Here is a 25,175-nt window from a genome sequence, read left to right on the forward strand (position 1 = left end):
GCATCATCGTGGAATCATTTGTTTTACTGAGTATCCGTCGTCATCAGATCAGTGCTATTACACCTGAATTGTTTTTATTGTCTAAATGTGATACAGTGTTTTATAGCTATGTTCTCATACTGCAATTATCTTATTTCACATATGTCTGATCAACGTATATTGTTTTAGATAGTGCTGTAATGTGCTATATGTTTATGTTTATTTTTATGTGCTATTAAATGTGTTGTTTTTTATTGAAGTATTGTATCTGTCTATTTGTAACTAACTTAAGCTGTTTATTCAGCACAGTGGTATTAGGTTTTCCTGCACTTTATGTAAAGGATTACTTTGTTTTTTTCTAGTACAATTACATTTTGAGCACCGGGCCCTAAGTCATTCTTAAATAACTTAAAAGTATTCCCAGCTTGCAATGTTTAGTTTGCAATATCTGTGAGTAAATAACTTCTCACATAGTTTTAAATTTAATTTGATTATGATATTATGCAATTGGAGAACCTTCTCTTGGTATTTTTTCATTTGATTATTATTGGCATGTTAACTGCTGCAGATGAGTCAATGTTGATGCAATCATAATCAGTCAATTTTATTGCATATCTAAAGCCCTTTTTAGATTGTTGTTTTTGTCCTGTTTCTTTGTTTGGATCACAATTCAAATTCTTGATAATTATTGAAAACATTTTAGGCCCACCCAATTTTTATTCATCTAATTCCACAGCTAAAACTACTGGGGAAAAAAACCCACAGACAAAACTTTTCAAATGTGTTATTCTCTTCCAGGGCATGGTGAAGGGAATATAGGGAATTAGAAATATTGTTTATCCTCATTTGTTTGAGGAATTTAATACACTATATGTACCGCTTGATTCCCGATGTGTCTATAAGGAAGTTTTATGTTATTTTACAAATATATTTGCATACCATTAAAATATATTAATCAACATACAGATTCTTCAACCTGTGATGTAATCATTATACCCCAGATATCGCTATTTTGATTGTACAACCTCAATTCCAAAAAAGTTGGGACAGTATAAAAAATGCAAAAAAACAGCAAAAAACAAACAAAAAGAGTCATTTGAAAATTCAATTCACACTGTACTATATTGAAAACATGTTATTAACACATTATTTGATGTTTTACTTGTATGTTTTACTTGTATGTATTTTTGAAAATATACACTCATTTCAAATCTGATGACTGCAACAATTTCCAAATAAGTTGGGACAGGGGCAATTTAGGACTAATAGCGATGTGAAAAGTTGAAATAAAAAGTTTATGTGCAGGTGAGGAAATTGTGTAATCATAGTATATAAGGAGTCTCTAAAAAAGGCCTAGTCCTTAAATAGCAAGGATGGGTCGAGGTATGCCAATCTGCAAACAGATGCGTCAGCGAATAATCCAAAACTTTGAGAACAACATTCCCCAAAGACAAATCGGTAGGATTTTGGGCATTTCACCTTCTACAGTGCACAATATAATTAAAAGATTCAAGAAATCCGGTCAAATCTCTGTGCATAAAGGGAAAGGCTGAAAACCACTTCTAAATGCATGTTATCTCTGGTCCCTCGGACATCACTGTTTTAAAAACCATCATAAGTCTTTAATGGATATCCTAACATGTGCTCGGGAATACTTTGGTAAACCTTTGTCAGTCAAAACAATTTGCCACTGCATCCACAGATGCAAGTTAAGACTTTACTATGCAAACCAGAAGCCGTACATAAACACTGTCCAAAAGAGCCGCCAACTACTATTGGCTCGTTCTCATCTGAGATGGACAGTAACACAGTGGAATTGTATTTTGTGGTTCAACAAGTCAACATTTGAAATAGTTTTTGGAAAAACAGCCATTCTGTTCTCCAGGCCAAAAACGAAAAGGACCATCCAAGCTGTTATCAGCGTCAGGTCCAAAAACCAGGGTCTGTCATGGTATGGAGGTGTTTCAGCACTCATGGCATCTTGCACATCTGTGAGGGCACCATTAATGCAGAAAGATATATATATATATATATATATATATATACATACATTTTTGAGAAACATATGCTACCATTCAGACGTGGTCTTTTCCAGGGACATCCCTGCATTTTCCAGCAGGACAATGCCAAACCACATTCTACCCGGATTATAAGCGCATCATTATGTAAGCAGAGAGTGCAGTGCTAGCATGGCCTGCCTGCAGTCCTGACCTGTCTCCGATTGAGAATGTATGGTGCATTATGAAGCGCAAAATAGGGCATCAAAGGCACCGTACAGTTGTGCAGCTGAAGACATGTCTTCAGTGCACAAATGCGTAGTAAGTTAATCAATTTAATAAATTATTAAAAGAAAAGGTGATGTTACACAGTGGGAAATAGTCGACTGTCCCAACTTTTTTGAACCCATGTTGCAGTCATCAAATTTAAGTCGGGTAGTGGTGGCTTTAAAGCAGTTAGGAACTTGTAAAGAGGTACTTACTGCATTTTAACAATTGCTGCAATAGTTTAGAAAGTGTTGGCTACTCTGTTCTTTCTTTTTCAAAGGTCTCTGTGAAGAACTGTGTCTTCTCATACCTTGTAACTGTCTACATGCCGGACAGCGGAGCAGGTAAGTGCTTTTTCCTTCAGTTGGGGAGACCATGCACTTATCAAATTAAAAGACACTGCTTTTTTTATTGGGATAATCCTGTTGTATGGGTTACACTGGGGCATGAAGCAGACACTGTAGCATGTGTGAGACTAACATTTAAACTCTTTTAAAAAGAAAGGGTAAAATGTTTTTATTAGGCTTTATTTTCTGACACATATTTATTTGATAAAACAATACCGCCTAGATTTAGAGTTCTGCGGCCAAATGGGTGCGTTAGCTACACGTGCTTTTTTCTGGCCACACCTTTTAAATACCGCTGGTATTGAGATTTCACAGAATGGCTGCGTTAGGCTCCAAAAAGGAGCATAGAGTATATTTACCGCAACTTCAACTCTCGATACCAGCGGTGCTTACAGACACGGCCATCTTAAAAAACGTGCTCGTGCACGATTCCCCCATAGAAAACAATGGGGCTGTTTGAGCTGAAAAAACACCTGCAAAAAAGCCGCGTTCAGCTCCTAACGCAGCCCCATTGTTTTCTATGGGGAAAAACTTCCTACGTCTGCACCTAACACTCTAACATGTACCCCGAGTCTAAACACCCCTAACCTTACACTTATTAACCCCTAATCTGCCGCCCCCGCTATCGCTGACACCTGCATATTATTATGAACCCCTAATCTGCTGCTCCGTAAACCGCAGCTACTTACATTATCCCTATGTACCCCTAATCTGCTGCCCCTAACACTGCCGACCCCTATATTATATTTATTAACCCCTAATCTGCCCCCCTCAACGTCGCCTCCACCTGCCTACACTTATTAACCCCTAATCTGCCGTCCGCACGCCGCCGCTACTATAATAAAGCTATTAACCCCTAATCCGCCTCACTCCCGCCTCAATAACCCTATAATAAATAGTATTAACCCCTAATCTGCCCTCCCTAACATCGCCGACACCTAACTTCAAGTATTAACCCCTAATCTGCCGATCAGAGCTCACCGCTACTCTAATAAATGTATTAACCCCTAAAGCTAAGTCTAACCCTAACACTAACACCCCCCTAAGTTAAATATAATTTAAATCTAACGAAATAAATTAACTCTTATTAAATAAATTATTCCTATTTAAATCTAAATACTTACCTGTAAAATAAACCCTAATATAGCTACAACATAAATTATAATTATATTATAGCTATTTTAGGATTAATATTTATTTTACAGGCAACTTTGTATTTATTTTAACCAGGTACAATAACTATTAAATAGTTAAGAACTATTTAATAGCTAAAATAGTTAAAATAATTACAAAATTACCTGTAAAATAAATCCTAACCTAAGTTACAATTAAACCTAACACTACACTATCAATAAATTAATTAAATACAATACCTACAATTATCTACAATTAAACCTAGCACTACACTATCAATAAATTAATTAAATACAATATCTACAAATAAATACAATGAAATAAACTAACTAAAGTAAAAAAAATAAAAAAGAACTAAGTTACAAAAAATAAAAAAATATTTACAAACATTAGAAAAATATTACAACAATTTTAAACTAATTACACCTACTCTAAGCCCCCTAATAAAATAACAAAGACCTCCAAAATAAAAAAATGCCCTACCCTATTCTAAATTTAAAAAGTTCAAAGCTATTTTACCTTACCAGCCCTGAACAGGGCCCTTTGCGGGGCATGCCCCAAAGAATTCAGCTCTTTTGCCTGTAAAAAAAACACATACAATACCCCCCCCAACATTACAACCCACCACCCAAATACCCCTAATCTAACCCAAACCCCCCTTAAATAAACCTAACACTAAGCCCCTGAAGATCTTCCTACCTTATCTTCACCTCACCGGGTCCCGATCTGTCCAGAAGAGCCTCCGATGTCTTGATCCAAGCCCAAGCGGGGGGCTGAAGAGTGACGTCCATCCTCGGGCTGAAGTCTGGATCCAAGCAGCGGCTGAAGAAATCCATCATCGGGCTGAAGTCGGAAGTCCATCATCGGGATGAAGTCTTCTATCAAGCCGCATCTTCAATCTTCTTTCTTCTGGAGCGGAGCGGAGCCATCTTCTTCCAAGCCGACGCGGAACATCCTCTTCAACCGAAAATCATAGTGTTCCTCGCCATAAGGGCGTATGCCATCCAGGAGAAAACAATATATTTAATATTCTCCCTATAGAACATGTAGCTCCTAAATGGGGTAGAAATAGGTTCATACACTTACGACAAAGAGAGACCTATTGGATATGGAAATTAAAAACTTTGAAACCCCATGGTCTAAATGAAAACATTGACATGGCAGCTTTTAATTGAAATTTCTTTGGATTATATTTAGTTACTTTTTTAATTGTATTAATTGTATCCTTTTGAGAATTGTTTTATTATGTAGATATACGACATTGTATTTTTTATTACTACATATTTATTGTGTTTTTTTATGTAATTATAAGTTTTAATGCATCACTCATGTGGAGTTGTGACTTATGAGATGATCCCTGAGTTGGCATCTATCTTTTATTCGTTTATAATCATATGGATATTATAATAGTATCTTTACATAAATAGGAATGTTTCCTTGGGAGGTGCTCTGCTGTAATTTTCGGCAAGTATTATCCATTAGATATATTATAAAATTTTGGCCTATATGCATCTAATGGCTATTACTCAATAGTTCAGCTCCCAATGAATCATGATTGACATGTATGTTGATGAGAAAATTGATCTCCTAAAAATTTAATCATTTCTATATAGGAAATCATACCGGCCTATATGGTGATATATTGGGGACCACTGCCCATTAGGTATATCGAAGTCCCTTTCGAGTAGTGTATATATGTTTATTTTTTATCACGGTGTGTATTTAAAACACTCAGCCGTGCTTTTAGATAGAAATCGGAGCGAGCCTTCAATGTCGCCATTTGAGTGACAGGTGATTCACGCTTCAGGGGCTGGTACCACACGCCCATCTTTTGGTCCAATCATAACGCTTGCCGGCTCAGTTTATCATCTCATTGGTAACAGCTTTTATGAGCATGCGCATTGTCAACTGGTGAACGCCGAGATTTGTTTTAAATAGTGTGATGACTGTTAGTTCTATACACCTGATGAAACGGTTGTTGTGACCGGGAAACGCGTAGTGTATTAGGTTTTAATAAACTTATATGTTATATTTTAACCTATCTGTCATCACGCTTGATTTTATCGTTGCTTTGAAAAGCTATTTTTAACTTTTTACCAGCTATCAGCTTTTGACACAATAATACTAGCTGTGCTTTTGCCCTGAGGAGGACACTTGTACCAACATTGGGCATCTTTGCAACCCCAAGTACTGGTGGGGTTTCATGTAATCTTCACTCTGGCTACTGGATCGGAGTTGATCGTGAGGATAAGCTCGCTGGACAGCTTGTGAATAGTTCAGCCTGCGCTTGTGGCACTTCTCAAGTGCCCTGAATCTAGTAAGTGATCTTGTATCGTTGTGTGGGGGTCCTATTCATCTACGATTTCACACTATTGTGGCGCCTCCTTCTTTTTTTCCCCTCTTCAACCGACGCCTACTAGCCGAATGATGGTTCCTTTAAATGACGTCATCCAAGATGGCGTCCCTCAAATTCCGATTGGCTGATAGGATTCTATCAGCCAATCGGAATTAAGGTAGGAATATTCTGATTGGCTGATGGAATCAGCCAATCAGAATCAAGTTCAATCCGATTGGCTGATCCAATCAGCCAATGAGATTGAGCTCGCATTCTATTGGCTGATCGGAACAGCCAATAGAATGCAAGCTCAATCTGATTGGCTGATTGGATCAGCCAATCGGATTGAACTTGATTCTGATTGGCTGATTCCATCAGCCAATCAGAATATTCCTACCTTAATTCCGATTGGCTGATAGAATCCTATCAGCCAATCTGAATTCAAGGGACGCCATCTTGGATGATGTCATTTAAAGGAAGCGTCATTCGGCTAGTAGGCGTCGGTTGAAGAGGATGTTCCGCGTCGGCTTGGAAGAAGATGGCTCCGCTCCACTCCAGAAGAAAGAAGATTGAAGATGCGGCTTGATAGAAGACTTCATCCCGATGATGGACTTCCAACTTCAGCCCGATGATGGATTTCTTCAGCCGCCGCTTGGATCCAGACTTCAGCCCGAGGATGGACGTCACTCTTCAGCCCCCCGCTTTGGCTTGGATCAAGACATCGGAGGCTCTTCTGGATAGATCAGGACCCGGTGAGGTGAAGATAAGGTAGGAAGATCTTCAGGGGCTTAGTGTTAGGTTTATTTAAGGGGGGTTTGGGTTAGATTAGGGGTATGTGGGTGGTGAGTTGTAATGTTGGGGGGGTATTGTATGTGTTTTTTTTACAGGCAAAAGAGCTGAATTCTTTGGGGCATGCCCCGCAAAGGGCCCTGTTCAGGGCTGGTAAGGTAAAAGAGCTTTGAACTTTTTAAATTTAGAATAGGGTAGGGAATTTTTTATTTTGGGGGGATTTGTTATTTTATTAGGGGGCTTAGAGTAGGTGTAATTAGTTTAAAATTGTTGTAATATTTTTCTAATATTTGTAAATATTTTTTTATTTTTTGTAACAGTTCTTTTTTATTTTTTTTACTTTAGTTATTTTATTTCATTGTATTTATTTGTAAATATTGTATTTAATTAATTTATTTATAGTGTAGTGTTAGGTTTAATTGTAAATAATTGTAGGTATTGTATTTAATTAATTTATTGATAGTGTAGTGTTAGGTTTAATTGTAACTTATGTTAGGATTTATTTTACAGGTAATTTTGTAATTATTTTAACTATTTTAGCTATTAAATAGTTCTTAACTATTTAATAGCTATTGTACCTGGTTAAAATAAATACAAAGTTGCCTGTAAAATAAATATTAATCCTAAAATAGCTATAATATAATTATAACTTATGTTGTAGCTATATTAGGGTTTATTTTACAGGTAAGTATTTAGATTTAAATAGGAATAATTTATTTAATAAGATTTAATTTATTTTGTTAGAATAAAATTATATTTAACTTAGGGGGGTGTTAGGGTTAAAATTAGCTTTAGGGGTTAAAAAATTTATTAGAGTAGGGGTGAGCTCCGATGGGCAGATTAGGAGTTAATACTTGAAGTTAGGTGTCGGCGATGTTAGGGAGGGCAGATTAGGGGTTAATACTATTTATTATAGGGTTATTGAGGCGGGAGTGAGGCGGATTAGGGGTTAATAACTTTATTATAGTAGCGGTGCGGTCCGCTCGGCAGATTAGGGGTTAATAAGTGTAGGCAGGTGGAGGCGACGTTGAGGGGGGCAGATTAGGGGTTAATAAATATAATATAGGGGTCGGCGGTGTTAGGGGCAGCAGATTAGGGGTACATAGCTATAATGTAGCTGGCGGCGGCGCGCGGACGGCAGATTAGGGGTTAATAATAATATGCAGGGGTCAGCGATAGCGGGGGCGGCAGATTAGGTGTTAATAAATATAATATAGAGGTCGGCGGTGTTAGGGGCAGCAGATTAGGGGTACATAAGTATAACGTAGGTGGCAGTCGGCAGATTAGGGGTTAAAAAAATGTAATCGAGTGGCGGCGATGTGGGGGGACCTCGGTTTAGGGGTACATAGGTAGTTTATGGGTGTTAGTGTACTTTAGAGCACAGTAGTTAAGAGCTTTATAAACCGGCATTACCCCAGAAAGCTCTTAACTACTGACTTTTTTCTGCGGCTGGAGTTTTGTCGTTAGATTTCTAACGCTCACTTCAGCCACGACTCTAAATACCGGAGTTAGAAAGATCCCATTGAAAAGATAGGATACGCAATTGACGTAAGGGGATCTGCGGTATGGAAAAGTCGCGGCTGGAAAGTGAGCGTTAGACCCTTTCCCGACTGACTCCAAATAACGGCGGTAGCCTAAAACCAGCGTTAGGAGCCTCTAACGCTGGTTTTGACGGCTACCGCCAAACTCTAAATCTAGGCCTACAAGTTTAAACTAAAAGTAAGGCTGACTTTTCGATTTTAGCAGCTTATTAATTCCCCCATTGCTTTAAAACTTTAAAATAAAATGATGCAACATTTTAAACTGTCAGGTTTGAAAAAACGGTTATTTCTGGTACTCAGTGTACCAGGAACCTATTTTTAGTGCCTCTCTGTGTCGCAGCAGTAATTTGAAAGTAGAACCACTATTCCTATTGAGGATAGCTGCTCTTTAAAAGATCCAATGGACAAGAAGCTGGAGGCGTATTTGAAAAAGATATAGGTTTATCAAGGTCTCCAATGGCAACCTGCGGTATGTATTGCTACCGTGACTGCGGCATCTTATTGGTTCGACGCCTTGTCTGACTCTCTTCAAGTAGAGACTTCCTTGGATGAAATTCAAGAAAGGATTAAAACTCTTAAATTGGCCAATTCCTTTATTGCAGATGCCATTTTACAGGTTGTTAGACTAGAAGCTAAAACTTCTAGTTTTGCTGTCCTAGCCCACAGGGCGTTATGGTTGAAATCCTGGAATGCGGACGTTTCCTCTAATGTCAAGTTTCTAGTGATTCCTTACAAGGGTCAAACCTTGTTTGGACCTGGTTTGGCAGAAATTATCTCTGATATTACAGGTGGAAAAGGATCTTTTCTACCTCAAGATAAGAAGAATAGGCCTAAAGGATGTCAGAGTAATTTTGGTTCATTTTCGTAACTTCAGAGGAAAGCCTTCTCCTTCTTCCAAGCAGGAACAATCCAAGTCTTCTTAGAAACCCAATCAGTCTTGAAACAAGGGGAAACAATCAAAGAAACCAGCAGCTGATTTCAAATCAGCATGAAGGGTTTGCCTCCAATCCAGAATCGGATCAGGTGGGGGGCAGACTTTCTCAGTTCTCTCAAGCCTGGATACGAGATGTCCCAGATCCCTGGACTGTGGACATAGTATCCCAGGGTTACAAATTGGAATTCAAGACTTTTCCTCCCAGAGGCAGATTCCTTCTCTCAAGATTATCTGCAGACCAGATAAAGAGAGAGGCATTCTTGAAATGTATACCACATATTTTCTCCCTTTGAGTGATAGCTCCAGTTCTAGTGCAGGAACAGGGTCTCAGGTTCTACTGCAACCTATTTGTGGTTCCCAAAAAAGAGGGAACTTTCTGTCCCATTCTAGGCTTGAAGTGTCTAAACAGGTTACTCAAAGTTCCATCCTTAAAGATGGAGACTATACACTCCATTCTTACTTTAGTACAAGAGGGTCAGTTCATGACAACCATAGACCTAAAGGATGCATATCTTCATGTTCCTATTCACAGGGACCATCACAGATTTCTGAGATTTGCCTTTCTGGACAAACATTTCCTGTTCATGGCCCTTCCATTTGGTCTAGCAACGGCTCCCAGAATTTTTTTAAAGGTTCTGTGGGCTCTTTTGGCAGTCATCCATTCTCGTGGAATTGCTGTGGCACCCTACCTGGATGACATATTGGTTCAAGTGCCATCTTTTCAACAAACAAAATCTCACACAGAGATATTGTTGTCTTTTCTTCGTTCCCACGGATGGAATGTGAATCTGGAAAAAAGCTCCCTTTCCCCTGCTACAAGAGAAGTGTTTTTAGGGACCATCATAGATTCTCTATTGATGAAGATTTTACTGACAGAGGTCAGGAAAAACAAAATTATTTCCACTTGCCTCTCTCTTCAGGCTACTGCTCATCCTTCAGTGGCTAATGGTATGGAGGTAATCGGTTTGATGGTGGCTTCCATGGACATTATTACTTTTGCTCGATTCCATTTGAGAGCTCTCCAGTTGTGTATGCTCAGACAATGAAATGGCGACAATGCAGATCTATCTCAGAGAATAGAGTTAAATCAGTCCTCAAGTGATTCTCTCCTGTGGTGGACTTCTCAGGAACATCTTTTTCAGGGCACATGCTTTTGGAGACCTTCCTGGGTGATCGTGACCATGGACACCAGCCTGCTGGGCTGGGGAGCAGTCTGGAACTCGTTAAAAGCACAGGGCCTTTGGACTCAGGAGGAGTCTGCTCTTCCCATCAACATATTGGAGTTGAGGGTGATTAACAATGCTTTATTGGCTTGGCCTCAGTTGTCCTCAGCCCAGTTTATCAGGTTCCAGTCAGACAACATAACCTCTGTGGCTTACATCAATCACCAGGGAGGAACTCAGAGTCCTTAGCCATGAAGGAGGTTACTCATATTTTTCAGTGGGCAGAGACCCACAATTGTCTATCTGCCATCCACATTTCAGGAGTAGACAACTGGGAAGTGGATTTTCTGAGCAGACAGACTTTTCATTCCGGGGAATTGGAACTCCACCCTGAGGTGTTTTCCAGCTTAGTCCTCAAATGTGGGGTGCCAGAGTTAGATCTGATGTCATCCCATCAGAACGCCAAGCTTCCAAGGTACGGTTCAAGGTCAAGAGATCCGCAGGCCGTTCTGATAGATGCTCTGGCGGTTCCTTGGGTTTTCAGGATGGCATACCTGTTTCCTCTGTTTTCTCTCCTTGCACAAGGCATTGCTCGTATCAAACAGGAGGGGACATTGGTGATTCTAATAGGCCCTGCATGGCCTCGCAGGATCTGGTTTTCAAATCTAGTGGAGATGTCATCTCTCCAACCTTGGATACTACCTCTGAGGAAGGACCTCCTGATTCAGGGTCCCTTCCTTCATCCAAATCTTGTTTCTCTGAAGCTGACTGCTTGGAGATTGAACGCTTAATTCTGTCTAAGCGTGGTTTTTCAAAGTCGGTCATTGAGACCATGATTCAGACTCGCAAGCCTGTTACTAGAAAGATTTAGCATAAGATATGGCTTAAATATCTTTATTGGTGTGAATCCAAGGGCTACTCTTGGAGTAGAATTAGAATTATTAGAATTTTATCTTTTCTTCAGGAAGGCCTGGAGAAGGGATTGTCAGTCAGTACCCTGAAGGGTCAGATTTCTGCTTTATCAGTTTTACTACATAAGCGTTTTGCGGATGTGCCAGATGTGCAATTGTTTTGTCAGGCCTTGGTCAAAATCAGGCCTGTCTTTAAGTCTGTTGCTCCTCCGTTTGAGCCATTGCATTCCATAGACATTAAGTTGTTATCTTGGAAGGTTTTGTTTCTTGTTGCTATCTCTTCTGCTCGAAGAGTCTCAGAACTCTCAGCTCTGCAGTGTGATTCCCCTCATCTTATTTTTCATGCCGATAAGGTGGTTCTTTGTACTAAGTAAGGTTTCCTTCCTAAGGTTGTTTCTAATAGAAATATGAACCAGGAAATTGTTGTTCCCTCTCTGTGTCCTAATCCTTCTTCTTTCAAAGAATGTTTGTTACACAATTTGGATGTTGTACGTACTTTTAAATTCTACTTACAGGTGATTTTCGCCAGTCCTCTGCCCTCTTTGTCTGTTTCTCTGGGAAATGTAAAGGTTAGAAAGCTACTGCTACTACTCTTTCTTTTTGGTTACGAAGTATAATTTGTTTGGCTTATGAGACTGCTGGACAGCAGCCTCCTGAGAGTATTACGGGTCATTCCACAAGAGCTATTTCCTCTTCTTGGGCTTTCAAAAACAAAGCTTCTGTGGAACAAATTTGCAAGGCTGCAACTTGGTCTTCTTTACATACTTTTACAAATTTTCCAAATTTGATACTTTTGCATCGGCTGAGGTTTCTTTTGAGAGAAGGGTTCTTCAAGTGGTGGTGCCTTCTGTTTAGGACTGCCTGTCTTGTCCCTCCGTATTTATCTGTGTCCTCTAGCTTGGGTATTGGTTCCCAACAGTAATTTCTCAAGCCGTGGACTCACCATATCTTAGGAAAGAAAAAACAAATTTATGCTTACTTGATAAATATATTTATTTCCGTATATGGTGAGTCAACGGCCCCACCCTTTTTTTTAAAACAGTTGTTCTTTTGACTATAACCTCAGGCACCTCTACACCTTGTGTTACTCCTTTTTCTCCATTTCCCTTCGGTCGAAGGACTGGGGGTTGTGGGTAAGGGAGTGATACTTAACAGTTTAACTGTGGTGCTCTTTGCCTCCTCCTGCTGGCCAAGAGTGATATTCCCAACAGTAATTACTCTAGTCATGGACTCACCATATCCGGAAATAAATACATTTATCAGGTAAGCATAAATTTAGTTTTTTAATGCTCTTCACATAGCAGAATATGTTCTATTTATTCTTAAATATATATTTCTATATATATAATATATATATATATATATATATATATAATGTTTTCTTAATATATATATATAGCGGACTAAATGTTGTGAACGCATTTGTGGCTTTCCCTGGAGTGTTTTTACTACTGATGTTTCAATAAAGACTGTATGTTTTTAAGACTGCTGCTAGCAACTTTTTTCAATTATATATATATATATATATATATATATATATATATATATTTACACACACATGTAAGGCATTGACATGGAAGCAAGAAAGGACTTTGATTTTACATATGTTGATTGTAAAATCCAAACATTTTTGTACTTTATCAATATATGTATTATATTGAATTTATACACCTTCATTCACCTGAAGTTACTGTCTTCTTCTTGTAAATCCACATGAGATTCAACTAAGCACCATAAGAACTGTTTATGGGTACTGAAAGACCTGTACTATGCTTGATTGTTACCTCATATGCCATTGAGGTTCTTACATGTGAGCAAAATAGTAATAACATGCATTTGTATTTATATTAAATAACAGTATTACACTATTTTGGTATTATTTGTTTATTTCTCTACATCTGCTGGAGCTAGATTACATTCTACTATACTGAAAAAAACAACAGAGCTACCTTTGAAAATAAGGAAGTACATAACAAGAAACGTCGAGTAGATACCACTTGTGCCTGAGGAAGGCTGTTCCATACAGCAGCACACTTACCTCATGCGACTGAGGTAAAGCACTGTAAGTAGAAAACCCAGAAGGTTCATATGCTATTTTCTATCATAGTATAAGCAACCATCTTGTATCATTTGTAGATTCTAGTACATACTGAACTGTGAATAGGACAGAGATTTGTTTGCTTTCTTGTATTTCATTTTCCCATGTGACAATACGTATCATACTTATTCATTTTAAATATTTATTTGTTGTCATCCAGGTCCTTTGTCTGGACCAAACAGTTGTTGCACTATCTGGGCTTGACTTCTCCTTGCTATATATATATATATATATATATATATATATACAGGGAGTGCAGAATTATTAGGCAAATGAGTATTTTGACCACATCATCCTCTTTATGCATGTTGTCTTACTCCAAGCTGTATAGGCTCGAAAGCCTACTACCAATTAAGCATATTAGGTGATGTGCATCTCTGTAATGAGAAGGGGTGTGGTCTAATGACATCAACACCCTATATCAGGTGTGCATAATTATTAGGCAACTTCCTTTCCTTTGGCAAAATGGGTCAAAAGAAGGACTTGACAGGCTCAGAAAAGTCAAAAATAGTGAGATATCTTGCAGAGGGTTGCAGCACTCTTAAAATTGCAAAGCTTCTGAAGCGTGATCATCGAACAATCAAGCGTTTCATTCAAAATAGTCAACAGGGTCGCAAGAAGCGTGTGGAAAAACCAAGGCGCAAAATAACTGCCCATGAACTGAGAAAAGTCAAGCGTGCAGCTGCCAAGATGCCACTTGCCACCAGTTTGGCCATATTTCAGAGCTGCAACATCACTGGAGTGCCCAAAAGCACAAGGTGTGCAATACTCAGAGACATGGCCAAGGTAAGAAAGGCTGAAAGACGACCACCACTGAACAAGACACACAAGCTGAAACGTCAAGACTGGGCCAAGAAATATCTCAAGACTGATTTTTCTAAGGTTTTACGGACTGATGAAATGAGAGTGAGTCTTGATGGGCCAGATGGATGGGCCGTGGCTGGATTGGTAAAGGGCAGAGAGCTCCAGTCCGACTCAGACGCCAGCAAGGTGGAGGTGGAGTACTGGTTTGGGCTGGTATCATCAAAGATGAGCTTGTGGGGCCTTTTCGGGTTGAGGATGGAGTCAAGCTCAACTCCCAGTCCTACTGCCAGTTTCTGGAAGACACCTTCTTCAAGCAGTGGTACAGGAAGAAGTCTGCATCCTTCAAGAAAAACATGATTTTCATGCAGGACAATGCTCCATCACACGCGTCCAAGTACTCCACAGCGTGGCTGGCAAGAAAGGGTATAAAAGAAGAAAATCTAATGACATGGCCTCCTTGTTCACCTGATCTGAACCCCATTGAGAACCTGTGGTCCATCATCAAATGTGAGATTTACAAGGAGGGAAAACAGTACACCTCTCTGAACAGTGTCTGGGAGAGTGTGGTTGCTGGTGGACGCAATGTTGATGGTGAACAGATCAAAACACTGACAGAATCCATGGATGGCAGGCTTTTGAGTGTCCTTGCAAAGAAAGGTGGCTATATTGGTCACTGATTTGTTTTTGTTTTGTTTTTGAATGTCAGAAATGTATATTTGTGAATGTTGAGATGTTATATTGGTTTCACTGGTAAAAATAAATAATTGAAATGGGTATATATTTGTTTTTTGTTAAGTTGCCTAATAATTATGCACAGTAATAGTCACCTGCACACACAGATATCCCCCTAAAATAGCTATAACTAAAAACAAACTAAAAACTACTTCCAAATCCAAAACTATTCAGCTTTGATATTAATGAGTTTTTTGGGTTCATTGAGAACATGGTTGTTGTTCAATAATAAAATTAATCCTCAAAAATACAACTTGCCTAATAATTCTGCACTCCCTGTGTGTGTGTATATATATATATATATATATATATATATGTATGTATAGATATATACAGATATACATAGGAATATCTATTTCAAAATACTTAGAACACATTCCCCTATGTGAAGAACATTGGAATGGGAAATATTTACACAGTTAAACACTTTATTAAATATGAGTATTGCATAAATCGGGTTTTACATGTTTTCAGCTACTTGACTGCAAAGGTTTCTACTGCACTTATATATATTCATGTCTACATATGTATTTATTTGTTTATATGTGTATATATGCCTGTAAATACATTTATACACTTATAAATACATCTGTACATATACACACATATATATAGAAATATAAACATATCTATCTATCTATCTATCTATCTATCTATCTATCTATCTATATATATATATATATATATATACACACACACACACACACACACACAGACACACATATTTAGACATTTGTATGTATGTATCTTTATGTTAAAGCTCTTTCCGTGCCTTTTTTTCTCTAACATTTGAGACCTCATATCTTTGAGCCCTTATAACTTTGTATTGCAATATTTTTTAAATCCTTTAATTAGATAGTGTTATTATGAGTGTAACTGTACTTTTAAATATAATTTTGATGTGTTTTGTGCAACTTTTTAGTGGAATAGTTTATGTTGCGCTATACCGACATGCATTTAATTCCATTGCGCTCAAGCAATTGTATTTACTTTCAACCTGTAATACGTGTGCTACTTCAGATGCGCTCAAAGAGCCACTATAAACCCCTTATCGCTCATAAGCAACACTTATACTTAGCCATTTATGATTGAGGGACATTATAGAAAAAATCATTTTGTGATAATGATGGTTGGAAAAAAGAACCTGACAATACCAGCTGAAATTCAAATATAGCTATCTGCCAAAAACAAGCACAAATGTATTATCAACCTTATCATTTTGAGTTTTTTTTTTTTTAATTCTGTATTTATTTATTTTTTAAATATCAAAGAATATCATTCCAGATACATTTTTGATTCTGGGGCACAATTTGATTTTAAAAAATAGCTTTAACTTAATTCTTCAGTAAATCCAAACTGTTTTGCAAACAGGTAATTATTGTTTATCCACTTTTCTAGAGATTTGCATATAATGTGTGAGATATTGTCTATTACCTCCTCACCAAATTATGGATGTTAATGGCAGAAATCCCCATTAAAGAAACTGAAAAATATAGGTAAAATAATGGTCTGTAATTTTGAATATGATCTCATGTTTACAACAAGGGCAAACTAACATGCATTATGAATCTAGCCGGTTATCACTATAGATCAGTCATCTCTCCATTTTTTAGTAAGTCAGCAACATTTAATATCATAGGGAATGATGAATTTAGAGATGTGAGTGAGGAGGTTGAAGCTGTAGAGGCTGAGTGGATCTTTTTATGAATTTTACTCATTGATCTCTATGGGTAGCTATTTGTACGCTTTAGAGAAGGGGTCAACAAACTTTTTCTGTAAAGGGCCAGATAGTAAATATTTTAGGCTTTGAGGGACAAGAGGCAAAATCAAGTATATTATGTTAATACTTCTATAATAACAGAGAACATTTCCACAGATTTTTAATTTTGAAACTAAAAATATATGACATACAAATTCTCCACTTGGAAACTTACTTTGGTTGCAGCCTCACTTTTTTTCCAACAATTTAAAAATGTAAAACTGATTCTTAACTTGTGAGCAATAGAAAATCAGAGGGTTGGCCTGGTTTATCCACCCCTACTCTAGAACATGTTTTCACCAACATTTGCATTTTAGAATACATGTTTATCAAGTTGAGGGGGTGGAGCTTTTCACAATAACAATATGCATGCACAAGCCTTGTGTAATTTGAAATAAGTGTAAAAATTTAAAATTGTAAAAAAAAAAAAAAACCTTCTCCTAAGGCCCCTGTGTCCTCCTGCCCATCTACTCTGTGAGAGATCTAACTTTAAACTGCACAAGCCTGTTACTGGATCTCATAAAGAGACTGTATCCATTTTTTAGAAAATAAAAAAAATATATGTTTTTGAGGTAAAAGTGGTAAATTGAGCTGCTAAGGAGTCATAAGGATGCTAGGTAAGAACTATCCTGTTTCTCATTTTCTCAAATTCCTATGTTAAACATATAGGTAAAGATCCTCAGCTGTAAGGCTGTGACGCAAAAGGAGAAGTAGCAGGTAATCAAATGTAGGTAAAAAATTCCAAACTTTATTCCAAACTTGTTTGGCAGATTAAAAAGGCTCAAAGTCCACAAAAAAGGCACAAGACATGACACAGGCAGACATACAGGTAACGTCTAACATGTTTCGCGCCCCTTACAGGTGCTTACTCATAGACCTGCTACTGAGTACCTGCTACTTCTCCTTTTGCATCGTATTTATAACTTGATTCAACCTCAGCTACGGTACTCTAAGCCTGAGCAGTTGTTCCTGGGTTACATTCATTTGGATGTACTTCTGTTGTGGGGGACTGTCATCCTTGAGACGCCGAGAATGTCTGCTTTCTGTTTTTTGTAAGGCTGTGACCCCCAGCTATATAGAACCTGTAAGAAGAGTACTATTGGGTAGCTCCTTGGTTGTGTAGTACCTGAGTCACTTACCTGGACTGAAGCACCCCTCTACTGTGTCATACCAGCATGCCTTTCTCCCTCATAGGATGGTGATCCAGTAGAGAGCAAATCCAGTGCAAGTAAATATACTGCAGAGGATACTGTGGATATACATGTAACCCCATAGGGGGTTACAGATATAGGGCAGTTATGGCTGTTAGATTACTCACTGGGTTAATGGAAGCACATAACAGAGATAATCATTATCCCTGTTTCACTTAGGGTCTATTTAAATCTTCTTGGAGTGAAGTTGCCTAGGGGTACTGCATCCCAAGTCAGTTCTGAGCCCACAAATCATATGAAACAATAATAAATCTTTGATAGTAGAGCACCTCTGAAATCGTCAACTTTGAAGGCCAATAATAAACTGGATGGGGATGGGGAAGTGGGAGGGACTAAAGCTCTGTGAGGGTTTTTGACCTCCTGATAGGCTGGAATATATCTCACATGTTATGCTATGGATTTTCATCAGCTAAGAAGGGAAACAATCTATTAACAACAAAATTATTAACACATGACATAGAAAGTCTGGCACTCTCTCCAAATGGTGATGGGCCCAGGACCATGTCAAGTTTATTGCTCCCTGGATCCCTAACCTACAGCCACACAATGCATACCTTCCACCAAACACACTGAGATACAAACAAGGCTAAAACAGGCCCTTTGTAATCTCCCTAGACACATACAATACACAAAAATGATTATTAGTATTAGTATTATTATACTTTATTTATAAAGCACCAACATATTGTGTAACACTGTCAATGGGTACAATTGATATAAGTAAAACAATAATACAATACTTTTAAGAGGCAAGACAAAATGAGAAATTGAGGGCCCTATTCATGTGGAAACTTACAATTTAGAAGGGTAGGAGGGTGAGAAACAGGAGGTGAGGACTGCAAGGGCGAGAATGATGTTAATACAGAGTAAAATGAGGGCAATTATTAGGTAAGAGGAGTTTGTTAATGAGTTGAGTGGTAGGATTACCTGAACAGAAATGTCTTTACAATACAAAATTATTAACAGAACACATAGAAAGTCTGGCACTCTCTTGCCAGAGACTTGCAATCAAAATGTGTGATTTCCCTTTAAAGCTACATCCTTTTGTGCTTAGATGGAAATCCAGACATTTACTTATATCATTTGATCGATGAGTATGTAAGAAGACATATCTAGAGCTAAAAGCAAGCTGTCTATGAGTTCAGTGTTCTAATTAGGGATGGGCGAATGTTTCTAAAAATTCGAAATTTAAAACGAATTTTGATACATTCGTTCATTCGAATCGAATTTCGAATGTTTATATAACATTCTAACATTCTATTTTCGAATTTTCGTTTTCGAATTTTTCAATAAAATTCAAAAATATTCGTTCGAATAATAGAATGTTTAGCTATGTATTCATTCTATTTCGAAATGTAATATTCGAATTTGAATGTGACATTCGAATTCGAATGTGACATTCAAATTTGAAATAGTATTTCTAGTCTACAACTGTGTTTAATAAATGTAATATTCGAATTCGAATGCTACATTCAAATTCGAATGTTACATTCGAATTTGAAATAGTATTTCTAGTCTAATACTGTGTTTTAAATGTGATATTCGATTCAAATGTGACATTCGAATTCGAAATAGGATTTCTAGTCTAACACTGTGTTTTATAAATGTAATATTCGAATTTGAATGTGACATTCGATTCAAATGAGATATTCGATTCGAATGTGACATTCGAAATAGTGTTTCTAGTCTACAATTGTGTTTTATAAATGTAATATTCTAATTCGAATGTGATATTCGAATGTGACATTAAAATTCGAATGTGACATTCGAATTCGAATGTGACATTCGAAAACTGTAAACAAAATTCGAAAATCGAATTTTTAAGAATATTCGTTCTTATCAACATTCTATTATGTAAATCGAATTTCTACAATAACATTCGTTCTAACATTCGAATTCGGATATAAACACATTCGCCCATCCCTAGTTCTAATGTGCCTTTTCAATTATATGAGATAAAGAGTAATTTTTCAAGACTTCAAATCAATCACTTTATATTCAATATCAGATAAAAATAAATGGACAAATCAATTTTCTTTTCAAAGTGTTTAAAACATTCTGTCTTATTACATAATAGAAGATTTGAGACACCACTGTCCTTTTACAGCACACTTTATAAATATAGTAGTTTTACATTATTTTATATTTTAATATGAATGTATTCAGAATTCTCATTAAATATTTTTAGGCTATTTTGCCTTCCCTGAAATATTACAGAATCAGTGTTAGATTATCTTTCTATTCTCAAAAATGACAAAGAAATATGAACAAGCCAAGTTCTCTTATGTCAAATCTTTCTTGAAAAGGAATTATAAATATCGTTTAAGGTGACTGTTTAAATCACTGATATATGTAAGTGAACTTTTCATTTTGGGTCTTTTTCATTGCCTGGCTAAATTTATTGCCAGTGTAGCTTGAGATGGAAACATTTCAGGTTAAAACTTTCGGAGCATGAATGTGGATTTGAAAAGGTTATATAACATACACAACTATTACTTCTATCTGAGATCATGAAAATGATAGAAGAGGGTTTCTAATCTTTAAACTGTGTTTGCATCAACTGGGTTTAAAAAGGAAACAGATGTTTTCCCAGTTTATAATTGTGCTCTGACTTGAATTGTGACATATCTAACTCAACATCTTAGATACACTGCGAATAAAATCATCTCCACTCTTTATCTGCAATCAAGCATACTGTCATGTCTGCTTCCAGTCCTCAGTATAGTACAGGACTTGAAATTTGATGACATGAGGTGAATTAATTTAAGTCTCTGAAAATATTACGCAGACAGAACAGAGGTAGATCTTTCCCTGTAAGTAATATGAAGACAAGATAAGGAAACAGATTTGTATTTTAGATTTAAATTGATATCCAATTCCAGCTGCCCATTTTTCATCTATTAAAAAACCTTCAACTTATTTAAAGGGTCATTAAAGTAAATGTTTTTATATGCATAGTATATCCAGCATTTTTTTTTATTGAATCTATTTATCTTTTTTAAATAAATATTCCTGTACTGATAAAAAAAAAAAAAAGATAATTGTTGGGTGTGTCACTGTCCCTGCTTTCTCAGCCCTTTTCAGTGGATGTTCCAGCCTAACCTTCAGGAGTGGCAGACATCTCCACCCCTGACCAACTCGGCACTGCGGCTAGCAATAGGCTACCCGCAGTTACCATTTCAACACCATCCCCTACTTGCAAGCAGCCAATCACGTGTTAGCAGGTTTGTCAAACTCCCCAGTCAGAGAAGTCAGGGTAGGTTGAGAAATACCACAGTTGGTTAAGAGGCAGCTTCTTAAAAGGAGCCCAAATTGCACTAGGGAGCATTCTGAATTCCATTTCCAATGTGTGTGTGTTTGTTAAACGAATCTCCTATGTAATTAAAATAAAAAAGTGCAATGCTAAAGATCACATTTACAAATACCGACTAGTAATAATTATAGATTAAATTCTAATAAATGCTAAACAACAAAGATGTAAATAAATTCTAGTTTTAATCTTTATCACAATTCGTGAAAATATATAAATGGCCTATACACAATAATAAATGTTGATTGTATCTATAATTGATAGTTTAAGATATTAAGGGTTCCCTTATATTACAAAAAGACACCAGTGTCTAAAAAATCGTTTCAAATGTATATAAAAAATACTTAAAATGTATACTAATTGTATGAAAAATGTCTAAAAAATGAAGGCAAATAATAATGACCTGTTGAATCAGATTGTTGGTTACAAACAAAACATTTGTTGCAAACTCAGTTAGTAAATTGCACCAGATACAATATTTCTATCAGATTGTTAATCAACCTTTTTTCCATATTTGGTTAGGAACAAAAAGTCTTACAACTCTGTTCTTATTTGTAGCAAAGTCTTAATGCTCAGTTCGTGTTTTAAGTTTGAGTTTCTGAGTGTGTACTTTGTTATTGCACAGTACCTTGCTGTCTTACGAGAACCTTTATGACTGCCGTGTCTCCTACGGCGTCTGGGTCCATTGTTAGTCAGTCTTCAAATCCGTGGTTTTGGTCACATGGGTCTGGCTGACCAATTGGTATGAACTTAGCCTTCAATAGTGCGCGCACTCCTGAGATTGGCTCTTGTTGTTTTTGGCTCCTCCCGATATTCCTCTAAGTGCCTGTATGTATGCGGCAGGTTTAGATACAGCAGTCTTTGGAGCTTAGGTGGGGATGATTTTCAGTATAAGCTATTGGGTAACATCCACGTGTTTCGGCTTCCACAAAGCCTTTATCAAGATGAACAATATTTCTCTGTAAAGTCCTTTTATACCATATCCATATTGCATGTTGTTTGCCAGACAATAAGCTCAAACATGGTGCTCTCCACTATGGTAATGCCTGTCCCACCCGCTGTCTGTATACCTGGAACTTTTTGTTGTTGTTTGGCTTGTGTGGACCTGACATTGATCATGGATGAGTGAAGGGACACAATGGTAGCTTATCATATTTGCCTGTTGAGAAGCTTAAATGAGTACAACACATTACTTAACAATGTGTCCGCCTTTCTCTTTTGTGTCCAAAAAGTTTGCCCTTAAACTAAATATCTAACAATAAATATACTGTAGTTGATGAAAACACTTGCTCTATTTTGATATTTATGTCATGACACTGACGTTATCCCAATAGCATTTTAATTAAAACATCATTGTCCTCATTTATGAAGAAATCAACCACCAATTGGAGTGTTCATTTACATCAAAGACAAAAGACTATGCAAATTGATTAATCTGTAAAAGCTATACAAAATAACCATAGATGTGTTCCCACATGGAACTCCTAATAATACCCACATTAATTATTGTATATTCATCATTTGTTCCATGTTTTCATTCCAGACACCACATCCTGATTAGCGTTTTACACTAGTCACTTTTGAGGTTGCATACACAGTAGAAAATAGGAGGGGGTGGTGAAAACATACTTGGCAGTGGAAACAAACACATTACGGTGATCAACGATAAATAGGCTACATTTGTTGATTGCATCAACCACTTGAAAATATGACAGTTTATGTGAAACCAACCTACAAAAATGTAGAAGGGGACAGGAGAGGAGAAAAAAAATGGGCACTATTTGTTCTCCCACATTATGCTGCTTTCTACATACAGCATCTTACAATCGCCTATATTTTTGTATGTATGTGTTTTTCTATTAGGGTATTAAGTATTTTGTTACAACCTCTCCACCTTTTAATTTGCAATAAAAACAGTGAGAACTGTAGGGCAGAAATGTCTAGAAAAATACTCTGGGATTTGAGAGAAACTTTCATACACGCACATGGAACGCCCATATTCAGCCCATTTTCTGAAATAACAACTATTAACACATGGGGGCCGAATAATCAAGCTCTAAATGGAGTTTGATGCTCCTTGTTTCGGCTCACCGGAAATAGAAGTTATAAAGCAGCGGTCTAAAGACCTCTGCTCCATAACTTGTCCACCTGCTCTGAGGTGGCAGACAGAAATCAACCCGATTAAATACGATCGGGTTGATTGACACCCCCTGCTAGCAGTTGGCTAGTGAACTGCTTGTACAATGATAAATGCTGACAGCATATGCTTTTGGCATTTATCAATGTGCAATGGACATGATACGCTACATCATATCTTGTCCCCTCGCACTTTGATAAATATGCCCCTTTGTATTTTGAACTAATAAGTAAAAAAAATTAAGTTTTTGCACATCTAGTGTACTTAAATTATTATTTATACTGTGCATATTTAATACAAGTTATTCCTGTATAGTTTACAAACAAATTTAACATTTTTGATAAAATATGAATGGTTAAATTATTTGTTTTGTATGATTGTTAAATTACAATTTTAATTGTGCACTTTTGTAAGGTATGCTTCTCCTTTTCATATGAAAATGCAGTATACACCCCTTAGCTAGAGACGCTGTTTTCAAGGTAAAAAGTGGTTTTATATAATTCCATCAGGAAAAATAGAAAGACTGGCGAGCATTATTAATTAATCTCACCAGCCCAGAGACCTTCAGATAGTCTGGCCCTATATATTAATGTTCACAACAATCATCCTTTCAAAGTTATCCCTTTGCCAGTTTTTGCATCCATCTTGGCATCAATGACTCATGAGATATGAGGCATGGTGGGTTTTATCCCATCTTGAGAAGTTAACTGGTTAATGGATTCAAACATGAAGTCTATGACAGCATGCCCATAGTTGTGTACATATAATAAACGAATAAGCGGTAACAATCTATCATTGAAAATGTCTGTCAAATATAGAACAAAGAGCTGACAATCTCATTTCAACATTTCTACCTTTCAACAAAGTAAACTGGTAATTACATTCAAATAGTAATTAGTTCTAATGTAAGTTTGCTTTATATTTACTAAAACATACCAGAATTTTGCCCATATTTATAAGACAGTAGACAAAAGGGTTGATTTAATCTTCCAGCAATCTGTTTCGCTATTGTGCTTTTTCATAACGGTACTAAGATTCCAGAGTAACAAAGTTTCAGTGTAAACTGAAAATAAATATCCCTCCGAAGCCTTGAAATATGAAATAGAGAAGAAAGCATATGGCTCTATTGCCTTAAGAAATTACAATGAATCTGACATTTAAAAATCCATCCAAAATCGTCTCATTATAACCCCTTCAAGCTAACTACACCTCTTTCAAGTGCTTGAATTCTAAAATGCATTAACATCGTAGAGAAATTATGTAAAGTGGTATAATATTTCCCATTCTAAAACATTTTTGCTATGTCACCCTAATTCTTCCTTGTCAAACTTGTTTTCCAGAAACAAAGTATTGTACTCTTCAACAGATCAAGTGCATAATAATCTAAATCTGTTAAACAGCTTTATGGAAGTTGTGACAAAAGGGTTATTTTTTTTAGCCGTTACTTTTGTCATAAGTGAGTAACTTTGATTTACACAATATTTTATAGAGAGGAGTAACATAAAATGTTAATAGGATCAACTAATGATCTATTCAATGTTTATGAAGTCAAATATTTAAAGGGACATAAAATGCAAAAATATTTTTTCATGATTCACATAGAGCATACAATTTTAGACAAATTTCTTTGTTTTCTTACTATCCTATCCTTTGTTAAAAAGCAGGGAGGTGTGTTCAGGAGTGTGCACGTGTCGGCAGCACTATATGGCAGCGGTTTTGCAACAATG

This window comes from Bombina bombina, chromosome 7, assembly GCF_027579735.1.
Source record: "Bombina bombina isolate aBomBom1 chromosome 7, aBomBom1.pri, whole genome shotgun sequence".
In the NCBI taxonomy this organism is placed as follows: domain Eukaryota; kingdom Metazoa; phylum Chordata; class Amphibia; order Anura; family Bombinatoridae; genus Bombina; species Bombina bombina.